General features: G+C 46.2%; 1 protein-coding gene and 1 pseudogene across 3 annotated transcripts in view; one reads left to right on the forward strand and one right to left on the reverse strand.

Moving 5' to 3' along the window:
• The window catches only part of LOC126259185 (protein TANC2), a 565,490-nt gene that overhangs the window by 382,150 nt on the left and 170,330 nt on the right, over positions 1-13,010 (forward strand). The window lies entirely within an intron of this gene.
• Positions 11,074-11,191, reverse strand: LOC126261140 (5S ribosomal RNA; annotated as a pseudogene).

Genomic DNA, 13,010 nt, shown 5'->3' on the forward strand with positions numbered 1-13,010 from the left:
TAGGTCACACAAGCGTCCTATACGCGGTCTCCTTTACAGGTGAACCATTCTTTCCTAAAATTCTTCCAATAAACCTGTTGGTCAACACTAACTGTAAGAGAGAAAAAGAGTGACGTTCTCATTCCGTTGTTTCTTTTTTTCAATAACAAAGCATTAATAAGTGGTAGGTGCGGATGAAACCTTCTACATGTTACATTATTTGACTATGCCCATCTGTTGTGTACTAGGGATGTCAAATAATCACACCATTATCCCCGAACCACTCCAAGTAACTAGGAATGTCAATCTGCCGGCCATTTATACATAACATGAAAAGTAGCAGCCCTGTCGCATTACCTTCTGGTGGACAATGCCGCCCAATGCTAGGAAGTCTGTCGTCTGATCGCACATCTTTTCGAATATTCCGAATGCAAACACAGGGCGAGTCAAAATTCTTTGGACACCTTCATAAGTTGGAAGATTAAAAGGAAAATTGAAATGTGATGATGGGAACATAGGTTTGATGTGGGGGCCGCAACTTTTGGAGTGAATGTCATTCATGGTCGCCATCTTGAAATCCGCCATTCAAGTCTTTTTTTTATGTATGGGAAGGGGGGTGTATGACACATCAAATAACACTCGCTTGAGCTCTGAAATTTAGTGGTGTAATTTGTTTTTGTCTATCTTGTACAGTTTAGAGGTTATTAATGTTCAAAGTTGGGAAATTACCTTCATACCGACTGCTACAACACATGTTCTACGTGTTGTCCATCCCGTGCAATGCACAACTGTAGTCGCCGCAACCACTCTGACTGCATACGGAGGAGAGTGTCTCCTGCAATTTGGTCACAGGCGTGTTGTATGCGTTCCTCCAGGTGTCTCAAATCAGCATACACTATCTGCTTAAGATGTCCCCACGTCAAACCTATGTTCCCATCATCACATTTCAATTTTCCCTTTAATCTTCCAAGGACTTTTGACTCGCCCTGTATTCTGTTTCCTGTGCAACGGTGCAGAACAGTGTTCCCGACCTGAAGAAACACGGCCACAGCTTGAGATGGTGCGAGGCTTACATCGCCTGCAGGCAGGCCGGAGCGAGTCGATCCGCAGGCGGGCGGTGCGCGGAGCGTTCCGAGGCGTCGCGCGCCCCGCCGTCAGCGGGAATGCGGTGCTGACGTCAGCGTCGGTGGTGTCGCCGTCGCGGAAGTCGCGCCGCTGCAGCGGGCAGGGCAGCGTGCCAAGCGACACCGCCTTCACTGTCGCCGTGACCTCGCGACTCTCTGCGCGCACACACACGTCGCTGTTCTCTCCTCCCCTAGCCTGCTGCAGCCGCCGAGGCGCGGACGGCGCAAGGTCGCCAGCGAGTCCTGTTCCGCGCTCTAGTTTCGCACTAGTGGGCGAGATAGAGGACTTTGAGCAATCAGGACTCTTAGTTCCGCACGTGGAAAGTGACCAGACCGAATGGTAACAAGATATGAACACAGCTACCATGTAATCAACTTGTTCATAGTTTCGTAATGGCTCTGAGCACTATGGGACTTAACTTCTGACGTCATCAGTCCCCTAGAACTTAGAACTACTTATACCTAACTAATCTAAGGACATCACACACATCCATGGCCGAGGCAGGATTCGAACCTGCGACCGTAGCGGTTGCGTGGTTCCAGACTGTTTTCGTAATGCAAAAGGACTTTAATTGTTGTCTGCGTAGGTGTAAATGGTCCAAAGTTGGTTCTTGGACGGTCCGATAATTTTCCTGGTAGTTAACATCCAACTGAGATAATGTATGTGAAAACTCAGTATTTTGTCTCCAGAATGAGATTTTCACTCTGCAGTGGAGCGTGCGCCGATATGAAACTTCCTGGAAGATTAAAACTGTGTGCCGGACCGAGACTCGAACTAGGGACCTTTGCCTTTCGCGGGCAAGTGCTCTACCAACTGAGCTACCCAAGCAGAACTAGCACTCCTGAAAGAAAGGATATTGCGGAGACATGGCTTAGCCACAGCCTAGGGGATGTTTCCAGAATGAGATTTTCACTCTGCAGCGGAGTGTGCGCTGATATGAAACTTCCTGGCAGATTAAAACTGTGTGCCGGACCGAGACGCGAACTCGGGACCTTTGCCTTTCGCTAGCAAGTGCTCTACACGGTTCTGCAAGGTTCGCAGAAGAGCGTCTGTAAAGTTTGGAAGGTAGGAGGCGAGGTACTGGCAGAAGTAAAGTTGTGAGGACGGGGCGTGAGTCGTGCTTGGGTAGCTCAGTTGGTAGAGCACTTGCCCGCGAAAGGCAAAGGTCCCGAGTTCAAGTCTCGGTCCGGCACACAGTGTTAATCTGCGAGGAAGTTTCAGTGTTTTGTATTCTGCTATAAACTGTAGACCTTATAAGTGGTTGGATGAGACATGTTCTCGTGTCAAAAGTCAAACATAGGCAAAACTGTGCCACCTATAACAGTACTAGGACTGCTAAAGTACTATATAAACAAACAAGCTTTGAAAGCTCGAACGAAAATGCAGTTTGTAGTTTCTTGTTTTCGCTTCGCTCAAACATTTGACCTATAAATACGTGTAAGGCTGTATTTATACATTTGAATAGACGAAAATATTCGCCCTCGTCTGTCGTCGTCGATTAGTCATTGGAATTAGTGACATCCTTGTACTGTCTTTAGCGTTTTGTTTTCGTCAGAGGTACCAGAACGGCGTACCCACGCAAATCACGCAGGGTACCTCTGTCGAAAAGGAAATGTTAAAACAACGTTTGAAGATGTTTAAATAAAAAAGACTCTCCCCGGAAGGTCACAGAACCGTATCCTCCTTATTTGCAAATCACATACTGTACACACCGGGTGAACGTTAATAAAACAGACAAACTGCAGGGATTGAATCCTGACTATATATATATATATATATATATATATGTGTGTGTGTGTGTGTGTGTGTGTGTGTGTGTGTGTGTGTGTGTGTGTGTGTGTGTGGAGAGAGAGAGAGAGAGAGAGAGAGAGAGAGAGAGAGAGAGAGAGGACATGCAGACATCATCTAGCGCCCACGGAGCTAAAATTATGATAGACTTTCGGAACAGAAACGGGAAAGTAATGCTGCTATACACTATACGTGGGGTAGGCATAAAAAGAAAAATAAATTACGTAATTAATTACTTGTTTGTCTGCAGCTATCTGTCTGCAGTCCTTTGGTACACATGAAATACCCACACCACACTACCGTTGCAAAGTAGGGATGGCAGTTATCGCCAAAACAACCGATTTTCGGTTGTATCGTTTGTTGTCCACGTCAGCTTAACCTGAGTGCTAAAACGCTCGAAATAACCAGTTTATGAAATAAATGATTTTCGGTATCTTATTCCTTTTATTTCCTGTAGTAAAAGTAGAAATAGAAAAAGGACTGAAAATTTTTACCTTCTCGGTTTAAAGGTACATATAATCAAAATATTAAATTAAATAGGCAAATAAAGGAAATCTTAGTCCGTCCAACATTCACTGCTTCTGCAAATGATAAGTGGTTGAATACGGCAAAAAATCACCAGTATTATCCTATTGGTTATAACTGTTAACTATGCTCAAAAACCTTGTTGTAATCGGGGGTCATACCACGGGGCATTACAAATAGTGCTAAAGTTTGAAAACTGAGGTTAAAGAACTCTGTTTTTCGTCTTAATTTATCATTTTCAAGGGCTACAAGGAGATAAAACCATATTATGTAGACACAGAGAGTAGATCAGATACTTTCAGTTTTATTGTTTGCTATGAATCAGTTGTTGTTAAGTTTTTAATTTATTGCTGTTACCATAATTCCCTTCCTCATTATTATTTCTTAGAAATGACAGACAAGTCTTTTTTAAGCAAATGAAGCATTGTATTTCATTCCTACGTCACTTCGTAAAAATATTTCCAGACTATGGTTCGTGGCACTCTACAATACAAAGGATGTCATGCTACGACAACGAGCAACTACCGTACAGACCAGCTGCGGAAAAGTGTTGCACACCGTACGTACACGCGGCTCAAGGCAACAGGGACATTAATGTCTCAGCAATGCCGCACCTATTCTTATGCCACGTGTTTTTTGCTCGTTTCTGTCGGTATTTTTATTAAAAATAGCACTGATAGATTTTCCGATTTTCTGCAATAACGCAATATTTCAGACCAATGTAAATTTTACGAATAAAATTACTTCATTTCTAAAATAGATTTATTTAAAAGGAAAAATTTTAGCACTGATCCGTGGCTAATTGATATTTCGGTTTCTTTACTCGGTAATTAGTAAAAAATAAAAAGCATCTGACATAGCCGATACCAAATAAATGCCAAAAAATATCGATTATTCAGAACTAAAATACCGGTATCGGTTTTAACCAGTAGGTTTTTCCCATCTCTGTAGCAAAGTGGGAATGGTCCGCGCCATCTTGTATTGGTTCTTCTAGAGGCATGGCACAATACTGTGGCGCGAAGACATCAGTGAGTGACAAGACTGCAGACATTTATCTGCAAAGAAAGAAAAAGTTGATTAGGTAACTACTTCTTTTCAATGTAATAATTAAAGGTTTATGACCATCCCTCATTTGGTGATTTGCGCAGAACACATCTAGAGGGGGACAATTGTTGAACTATATGAAAAAAACGTAAACTAGTTACAGACTGCGGCGAGCACACACCTTATTCGACATGTAAACGTCACTACAGATATTCGGATTTGGGTTATGACATGTTCCATATGCCTGACATTATTGGCGATGATGTGGCGCAGACGAATAGCGAAATTCTGCATGACTCGCTGAAGTGTCTGAACATCGATGCTGGCCTTCTGAATAGCTGTTTTCAACTCAGCAATGGCTTTGAGTTTATTGCTGTATAATTTGTTTTTAACACAGCTCCACAAGAGGGAGTCGCATATGTTCAGATCCGGAGAATATGGCGGCCAATCGAGGCCCAAGCCAGTGGCTTCCAAGTACCCCAGAGCCAGATTTCGGTGCCCAAAGTGCTCCTCCAGGACATCAAAAACTCTTCTGCTTCGATGGGATCGAGCTCCATCTTGCATGAACCACATCATGAAATCAGGGTCACTTTGGATAAGGGGGATGAAATCCTCTTCCAAAACCAACGCATACCGTTCGATAGTCACCGTGCCATCGAGGAATATCGCACCGATTATTCCGTGACTGAACACTGCACACAACACAGTCGCCCGTTGAGGGTGAAGAGACTTAACGATCGCGAAATGCGGATTCTCAGTCCCCCAAATGCATTAGTTTCGCTTATTGACGAGCCCATCCAAATGAAAGTGCGCTTCGTCGCTAAACCAAGCAACAATCGCATACTAATTCCCGTCATGACCCGCAGCCATCCGTGCAGTTTGAACGTCCTAACGCAAACCGTTTGGAAGTTATGACGATTTTATTTCATGTAGTTCAGTAACTGTCACCCAGTAGATAAATGGTGGGGACAAACACTTTCAGAACAGGGCGGGGATCTTTTCACCTTGCTACCGCTGGCCGCAGTTCGTAGACAGGCGTCCACGTCACGCTACGGCAGAGACTTGGACGCTTGGGAGTAGTTGCGAATCTCAAGACGAGTTCTCGGGGAGCCGTGGGAGCCGTCCGGAGGCTGTCGCCGCTTGGAGGTCACTGGCGCAGAGCGGCCGGCCGGATGGCCGTGGCGCTGCCATGTTTGGTCGCCGCCCTGGGCAGCCCGGCAGCCACGCACACGCGTTTCCTGCCGCTTTTTACCGGAGGCCGCAACGTCTTCCACAAGGCGTCCGTCTGCGGGGCCGCGACCATCTCCTCACCTGTCTCGCAGATACCTTTTACAGCAGGCGGTAATAAGTACAAAGGGCTATATATATATATATATATATATATATATATATATATATATATATATATATATATTCCTGGAAATTGAAATAAGAACACCGTGAATTCATTGTCCCAGGAAGGGGAAACTTTATTGACACATTCCTGGGGTCAGATACATCACATGATCACACTGACAGAACCACAGGCACATAGACACAGGCAACAGAGCATGCACAATGTCGGCACTAGTACAGTGTATATCCACCTTTCGCAGCAATGCAGGCTGCTATTCTCCCATGGAGGCGATCGTAGAGATGCTGGATGTAGTCCTGTGGAACGGCTTGCCATGCCATTTCCACCTGGCGCCTCAGTTGGACCAGCGTTCGTGCTGGACGTGCACACCGCGTGAGACGACGCTTCATCCAGTCCCAAACATGCTCAATGGGGGACAGATCCGGAGATCTTGCTGGCCAGGGTAGTTGACTTACACCTTCTAGAGCACGTTGGGTGGCACGGGATACATGCGGACGTGCATTGTCCTGTTGGAACAGCAAGTTCCCTTGCCGGTCTAGGAATGGTAGAACGATGGGTTCGATGACGGTTTGGATGTACCGTTCACTATTCAGTGTCCCCTCGACGATCACCAGTGGTGTACGGCCAGTGTAGGAGATAGCTCCCCACACCATGATGCCGGGTGTTGGCCCTGTGTGCCTCGGTCGTATGCAGTCCTGATTGTGGCGCTCACCTGCACGGCGCCAAACACGCATACGACCATCATTGGCACCAAGGCAGAAGCGACTCTCATCGCTGAAGACGACACGTCTCCATTCGTTCCTCCATTCACGCCTGTCGCGACACCACTGGAGGCGGGCTGCACGATGTTGGGGCGTGAGCGGAAGACGGCCTAACGGTGTGCGGGACCGTAGCCCAGCTTCATGGAGACGGTTGCGAATGGTCCTCGCCGATACCCCAGGAGCAACAGTGTCCCTAATTTGCTGGGAAGTGGCGGTGCGGTCCCCTACGGCACTGCGTAGGATCCTACGGTCTTGGCGTGCATCCGTGCGTCGCTGCGGTCCGGTCCCAGGTCGACGGGCACGTGCACCTTCCGCCGACCACTGGCGACAACATCGATGTACTGTGGAGACCTCACGCCCCACGTGTTGAGCAATTCGGCGGTACGTCCACCCGGCCTCCCGCATGCCGACTATACGCCCTCGCTCAAAGTCCGTCAACTGCACATACGGTTCACGTCCACGCTGTCACGGCATGCTACCAGTGTTAAAGACTGCGATGGAGCTCCGTATGCCACGGCAAACTGGCTGACACTGACGGCGGCGGTGCACAAATGCTGCGCAGCTAGCGCCATTCGACGGCCAACACCGCGGGTCCTGGTGTGTCCGCTGTGCCGTGCGTGTGATCATTGCTTGTACAGCCCTCTCGCAGTGTCTGGAGCAAGTATGGTGGGTCTGACACACCGGTGTCAATGTGTTCTTTTTTCCATTTCCAGGAGTGTATATATATAGGACTGCACCCGCAGTGCTATGGGGACACAAGAATCAACTGGGGCATAAGAACAACAGTACAGTTCACGGGCCCTGAAGGAGAAGAGCGGCAGGTGGAAAGCAGCTGACGGCAGTCCGTAAACTAGACAGTGTTACGTTCTCTGTGTGTCCAGAACATAGCGTGACCTCTAGACTGAAAAAATCGATACAGAAATTGTAGTTTTGTGTGTGTGTGTGTGTGTGTGTGACTGGTTTGATGCGGCCCGCCACGAATTCCACTCCTGTGCCAAACGTTTCATCTTCGACTAGCATTTGCAAGCTACGTCCTCAATTATTTGCTGGATGTATCTCAGTCTTTGTCTTCCTCTCTATTTTTTACTTGCCCGATGTATCTCAGTCTTTGTCTTCCTCTATACTTTTTTACGCTCTACAGCTCTCTCTAGTACCATCGAAGTTATTCCCTGATGTCTTAACAGACGCCCTATCATCATTTCCCTTTTTCTTGTCAGTGTTTTCCATACATTCCTCTCCTCGCCGATTCTGCGGAGAACATCCTCAGCCCACCTAATTTTTAGTATTCATCAGTAGTACCACTTCTTAAGGGTTTCGATTCTTTTCTGTTCCTGAAAAAATCCTTGTCTCTCAACACTATTTTAGTTTTAGGTTGTCACGTTTGATACCTGTGATGCTGCAGGGTATCTAGAATAATTATAGCCGGACACTGTACTTATTAATTCTAGAGATAAATTGTCTCTCATAATAATTTCTTCCTCAGATCCTCATCCTGCTTCATAGCGGCGATGGAACTGTGGCTAAATCCTTGTCCCTTTGCGGCACTATTACACAATAGTTTAAATAACAGTCTGAACCGCTTTAATTGAATGGACCAATTGTCGTTAACACATCTATTAATCGTCTCTAGGTGTCGATTCTGTAAACTCTGTAGAAACTTTGACAAACTATTCCTGCAAAATCATCACATAAATTTGTCCTTCCAATGCGCCCTTTTCCTTAATGTCAAATGTATTTGCCGCAAAACTGTTCGTTCCACTCTGGCACTCATGCAACAGGAGGTGCACAACGTGAAATTATTCTCTAGATACTCGTCAAACCGTAAAGCCGTCGGCACACGGACCGTGCATCCGAAAGTTGAGCGTTGAGCGTGCCGAGTTTCTGACGTCATAGCGTGGAATAGCACGTTCGGGAGTCTTTCCGAACGTGCAGAGCAATATCTGGCATGTCAGATATTCTGAGCGTGCGTCTGAGCGTTGACCAATGAGATGGCACAACGCCACCTACGTCACACGCACGCTGTCTCCCTTCAGTACAGAGCTGGGGGGCGCCATATTGGCATTCATTTCAAGCTTATACGTATATATGCCGTTTCTGAGCACCAGCAAATTGAGAATCACTGGAAAACCCGTTGTTAACTGTGTGATTCGTTTCAATAAAATAATGAGAAACATCATATTCGTGGCAAAAGAATTATTGTAACTTGCGTATTATGAGAGTAGGCTATTTGAAGACAGACACACACTGAAGATCCATCCAAAACGCATTGTTCTTGGTACAATTTGTTATAAATAAATTTCAGTTAGTAACATATCTACGATTAAGGTTTCCAGCAAGAGTAAGATACTATGATTAGTTACTATGGGTCTGATATCAGTATAGCGTAGTGAACAGCGTCACTGTCTCTTCATTAATATTTGTTGGGGCGATGGTTCGCGTCTTGAAATGGCCATTTTTTTCCTAACATTGGCGTTTTTATTAGGTTCTGGTACTTTATTATTAGTTTAATATAAGTATATACTATAATATTTGATGTTATTTAAATATAAGTTCACCTCTTTTTGAGGGGTGACTTTGTTCGATTGGCTTAATTTAATGGACAGCTTGCGCTATTTGTATAAAGATATTTTGCTCCTTTTTCTTTTATGCTTCGTAATTCACATGTTGCAAAGATTCTGCTACTGGGGAGGAACAGTGATCAAGTAAGACTGACCTTGGGGTTTTACTAAAATGTGGGTATGATGAAATAATGTTTATCTTATGCGGAGAAGAATTCCAAATTTGTACCGCACTGTTTGTAATGTAACTTTTATAAGCCCGTGTCCTTATTGATTGGACAAGGTGCTTTCCTTTTCGTGGACATTGGAGGAAATGTGCGTTTTAATAGAGCTAACGTGGGAATTTTACGCGCGCCCGTTGAGTAAACAGGGTGATTTACGAACTAGGAACATCCCTCAACTGCCGCTGGAGTGCGTTGCGATCGCGTATACCACGTTGGGGCCCACGTACCGTATGCACAAGTCGCTTCGTTCCTGAGCGTTGAGCAGCACGTTGAACTTGGCACGCTCAACGTTGACGTCGGGCAGCACGGTCCGTGTGCCGACGGCTTAACGGCAGCGTCTGTTTGCGAATGTAAAGCACGCGTCATCTAGGACCAGCTAGCAACTTCTATGTTCCAAATCAATATCAATGTACAAACTTTGGAAGGCATACGCTATCAAAATCCAAACGCGAAACAAAAATAAAGGGAGATTAGCATCTAATATCCCGTTGATGACAATGAGGGAACACAAGCCGAGATAGAACATTGATGGAGATGGAAATCGGCGGCATTGTTTTCAGAACAATCATCACGGCATTCGCCTTAATCAGTTTGGGAAAGGGCAGACAACCTAAATCATATTGGCCGAATGAATATTTGAAGCCGGCCGGAGTGGCCGAGCGGTTCTAGACGCTTCAGTTTGGAACCGCGCGACCGCTACGGTCGCAGTTTCGAATCCTGCCTTTGGCATGGATGTGTATGATGTCCTTAGATTAGTTAGGTTTAAGTAGTTCTAAGTCTACGGGACTGATGACCTCAGATGTTAAGTCCCATAGTGCTTAGAGCCATTTGAACTTCACACAGCGACAGTCTTAATCATTGCTCCATCTTGCTCGGTCCACAAAATGTCGAAGTCTCCCTCTTTGAGGCTGTAGTAAGATATATTCAGTCTTGATAAAAAATACTTTCATATTTCCAATTAAACATACCTGATAGCAGAAAATGAGCCCTGTGGTCTGCCTACACACCTTTCTGACGTCACAGTTTTATAAAAAGTTATTAGTTATTAAAATTTATCATTGTCACGTATGAATCAGGATGCATATCCGCATTATAAGCCATGCATCCAGTAGCACAGTAACGCGGCAGTAATCCATTAGACATCAGTACTGCGGCAGAAGCTTTGCTTCAAATTTTAAGGTAAGACGCGAAACATATTGTTTCAGTCTGAGAGCCTCCCTCAAGCTTTTTTTAGCAGCTGCATTTCCAGTCTTAAAAAGCGAATAGGAAACAGAGCTGGTGAAGCCAGATATCTTTCAAAGGCGCCCGTTACCTTGTGCCTCCTGGCTCTTTAAGAAACTAGCATTAATCCTACAGCAAACACACTGTCGGAACGAAAATTTCCTGATACCTATTAATGGACATTAATATGACATGTGTCCACCATTTACCATTTCGACTGCTTGAACTGCTTGGGACACTTTTAATGAGCTGTCTGATTATCTGGAAAGGAAATGGAGCCCCTTTCTCCTCCAGCACTCGGTCTTCAGGCCACAAGTGGCCCATCGGCACCATCCGACCGCCGTGTCATCCTCTATTAGAATGAGGATAGGAGAGGCGTATGGTCAGTACACCACTCTCCCGGTCGTTACGACGGTTTTCCGTAACCGGAGCCGCTACTATTCGGTCGAGGAGCTCCTCAATTGGCATCACGAGGCTGAGTGCACCCCGAAAAACGGCAACAGCGCATGGCGGCCCGGATGGTCACCCATCCAAGTGCCGGCCGCACCCGACAGCGCTTAACTTCGGTGATCTGACGGGAACCGGTGTAGCCACTGCGGCAAGGCCGTTGCCCTTCTCCTCCAGGGCCTAAACAAAAAAAATTGTTATGTTGGATGTTGGGGTCTTCTGCTGAGTAAAAGTGGGCACTCTAGGCAGGCAACTACATTTCAAGAATGTTGTTGACCAGAAACCATTGCCTTATAGACGCTGCTTTATGAGAGGCTCCATTCTCATGTTGGAACAGGCAATCATCAAATGGTTCAAATGGCTCTGAGCACTATGGGACTTAACATCTGAGGTCATCAGTCCCCTAGAACTTAGAACTACTTAAAATTAACTAACCTAAGGACATCACACACATCCATGCCCGAGGCAGGATTCGAACCTGCGACCGTAGCAGTCGCGCGGTTTCGGACTGAAGCTCCTAGAACCGCTCGGCCACCGCGGCCGGCAGGCAATCATCATCTCCGCGCTTTCCCTTTATTATGCGCAGTACACCATGGTGCAAAATGTTCATTTTTCCGCATTTAGTGTTTTTTGAAGTCCACCCAATAAGGGGACCAAACCCTAACGGGGAAAAACACCTCCATAGAATTACATCACCTCTTCCGTACTTCACTAATGGCACTACTTATGATGGCATGTAGCGTTCTCGAGGCATTCGCCCAAACACAAACTCTTCCGCAGGGTTACCACAGGGTACAACGTGACTCATCTCCTCATCACTCCAAATCTCTCGTTTTCAGTTATCCATCGTCCAGTGGGGTCACTGTTTACACCACCCCAAGCGCCGATGAGCGTTGACTACAGAAATGTGTGGCTTCTGGGGAGGTTGTCAACTACTGTGGCCCAAACTTTTTTACTCCCTCCGCACATTGTGCTAGCTGGATCTCTGATAGCACTTTCGAACTCACGAGTGATTCCATGCGGTTTTTGCAGTTACCCTCTGCAATGCTCGACGGTCCCTGTCCGTCAGTACATGAGGTTCAAATGGGTCTGAGCACTATGGGACTTAACATCTGAAGTCATCAGTCCCCTGGAACTTAGAACTACTTAAACCTAACTAACCTAAGGGCATCACACACATCCATGCCCGAGGCAGGATTCGAACCTGCGACCGTAGCGGTCGCGCGGTTCCAGACTGTAGCGCCTAGAACCGCTCGGCCACCCCGGCTGGCAGTATATGAGGTCTGTCTGGGATTGGTTTAGCTGTTATTGTTGCTTAGTGTTTCCACTTGACAGTTTCACCAACAGTCGACTTGGGCGGATTTATAAAGGCTGAAATGACATGATGGATTTGTTACTGAGATGACATCCACTGACTATGCACGTTCTAAGTGACTGAGCTCTCCTAACCAATTCTCTACTTAAACTACCATTCTCCTTTTCTCCTCGTATAGTGGCTGGTCGGTCTCTCGCGAAATCTAATGGTCTATTCGGTATTATAAATGGGATACTAATGATCAGATAGCGTATCTGATCCTGTGTGTTCTCTCAGTGTGGAAGACCTTTTGTCGACTTCTTGAGCCGTTTATGTTTTACAGGTTTATCCACGTTACGCGGTATGCAAATATGCTGATGTAGGTCTTCATAGGGGATCTTATCTGACGTTCGTGAAATTTGTATATATGAGGCTAAAGAACGATATAATGCGCTATTACATGCTAGACTTCAGTTATACGGCAGTCAGTTAAGACCTCGCTGACTGCGTTTTGCCACCAAAGACTGCTAAACGATTTCCTGCTGAGTCTTCAGCCTGGATATATGGAGCGGGTTTGTGAACATTTGTAATCTGCGGAGAGCAGCCGACGGCGCAGTAAAAGTGGACCAAAACGACAGGTGGTGACGTAAATCAGGCGCGGTGCGTGCAGACGCGCGGCCGTGGGCGGCG

This window comes from Schistocerca nitens, chromosome 5 (genome assembly GCF_023898315.1).
Source record: "Schistocerca nitens isolate TAMUIC-IGC-003100 chromosome 5, iqSchNite1.1, whole genome shotgun sequence".
Classification (NCBI taxonomy): Eukaryota; Metazoa; Arthropoda; class Insecta; order Orthoptera; family Acrididae; genus Schistocerca; species Schistocerca nitens.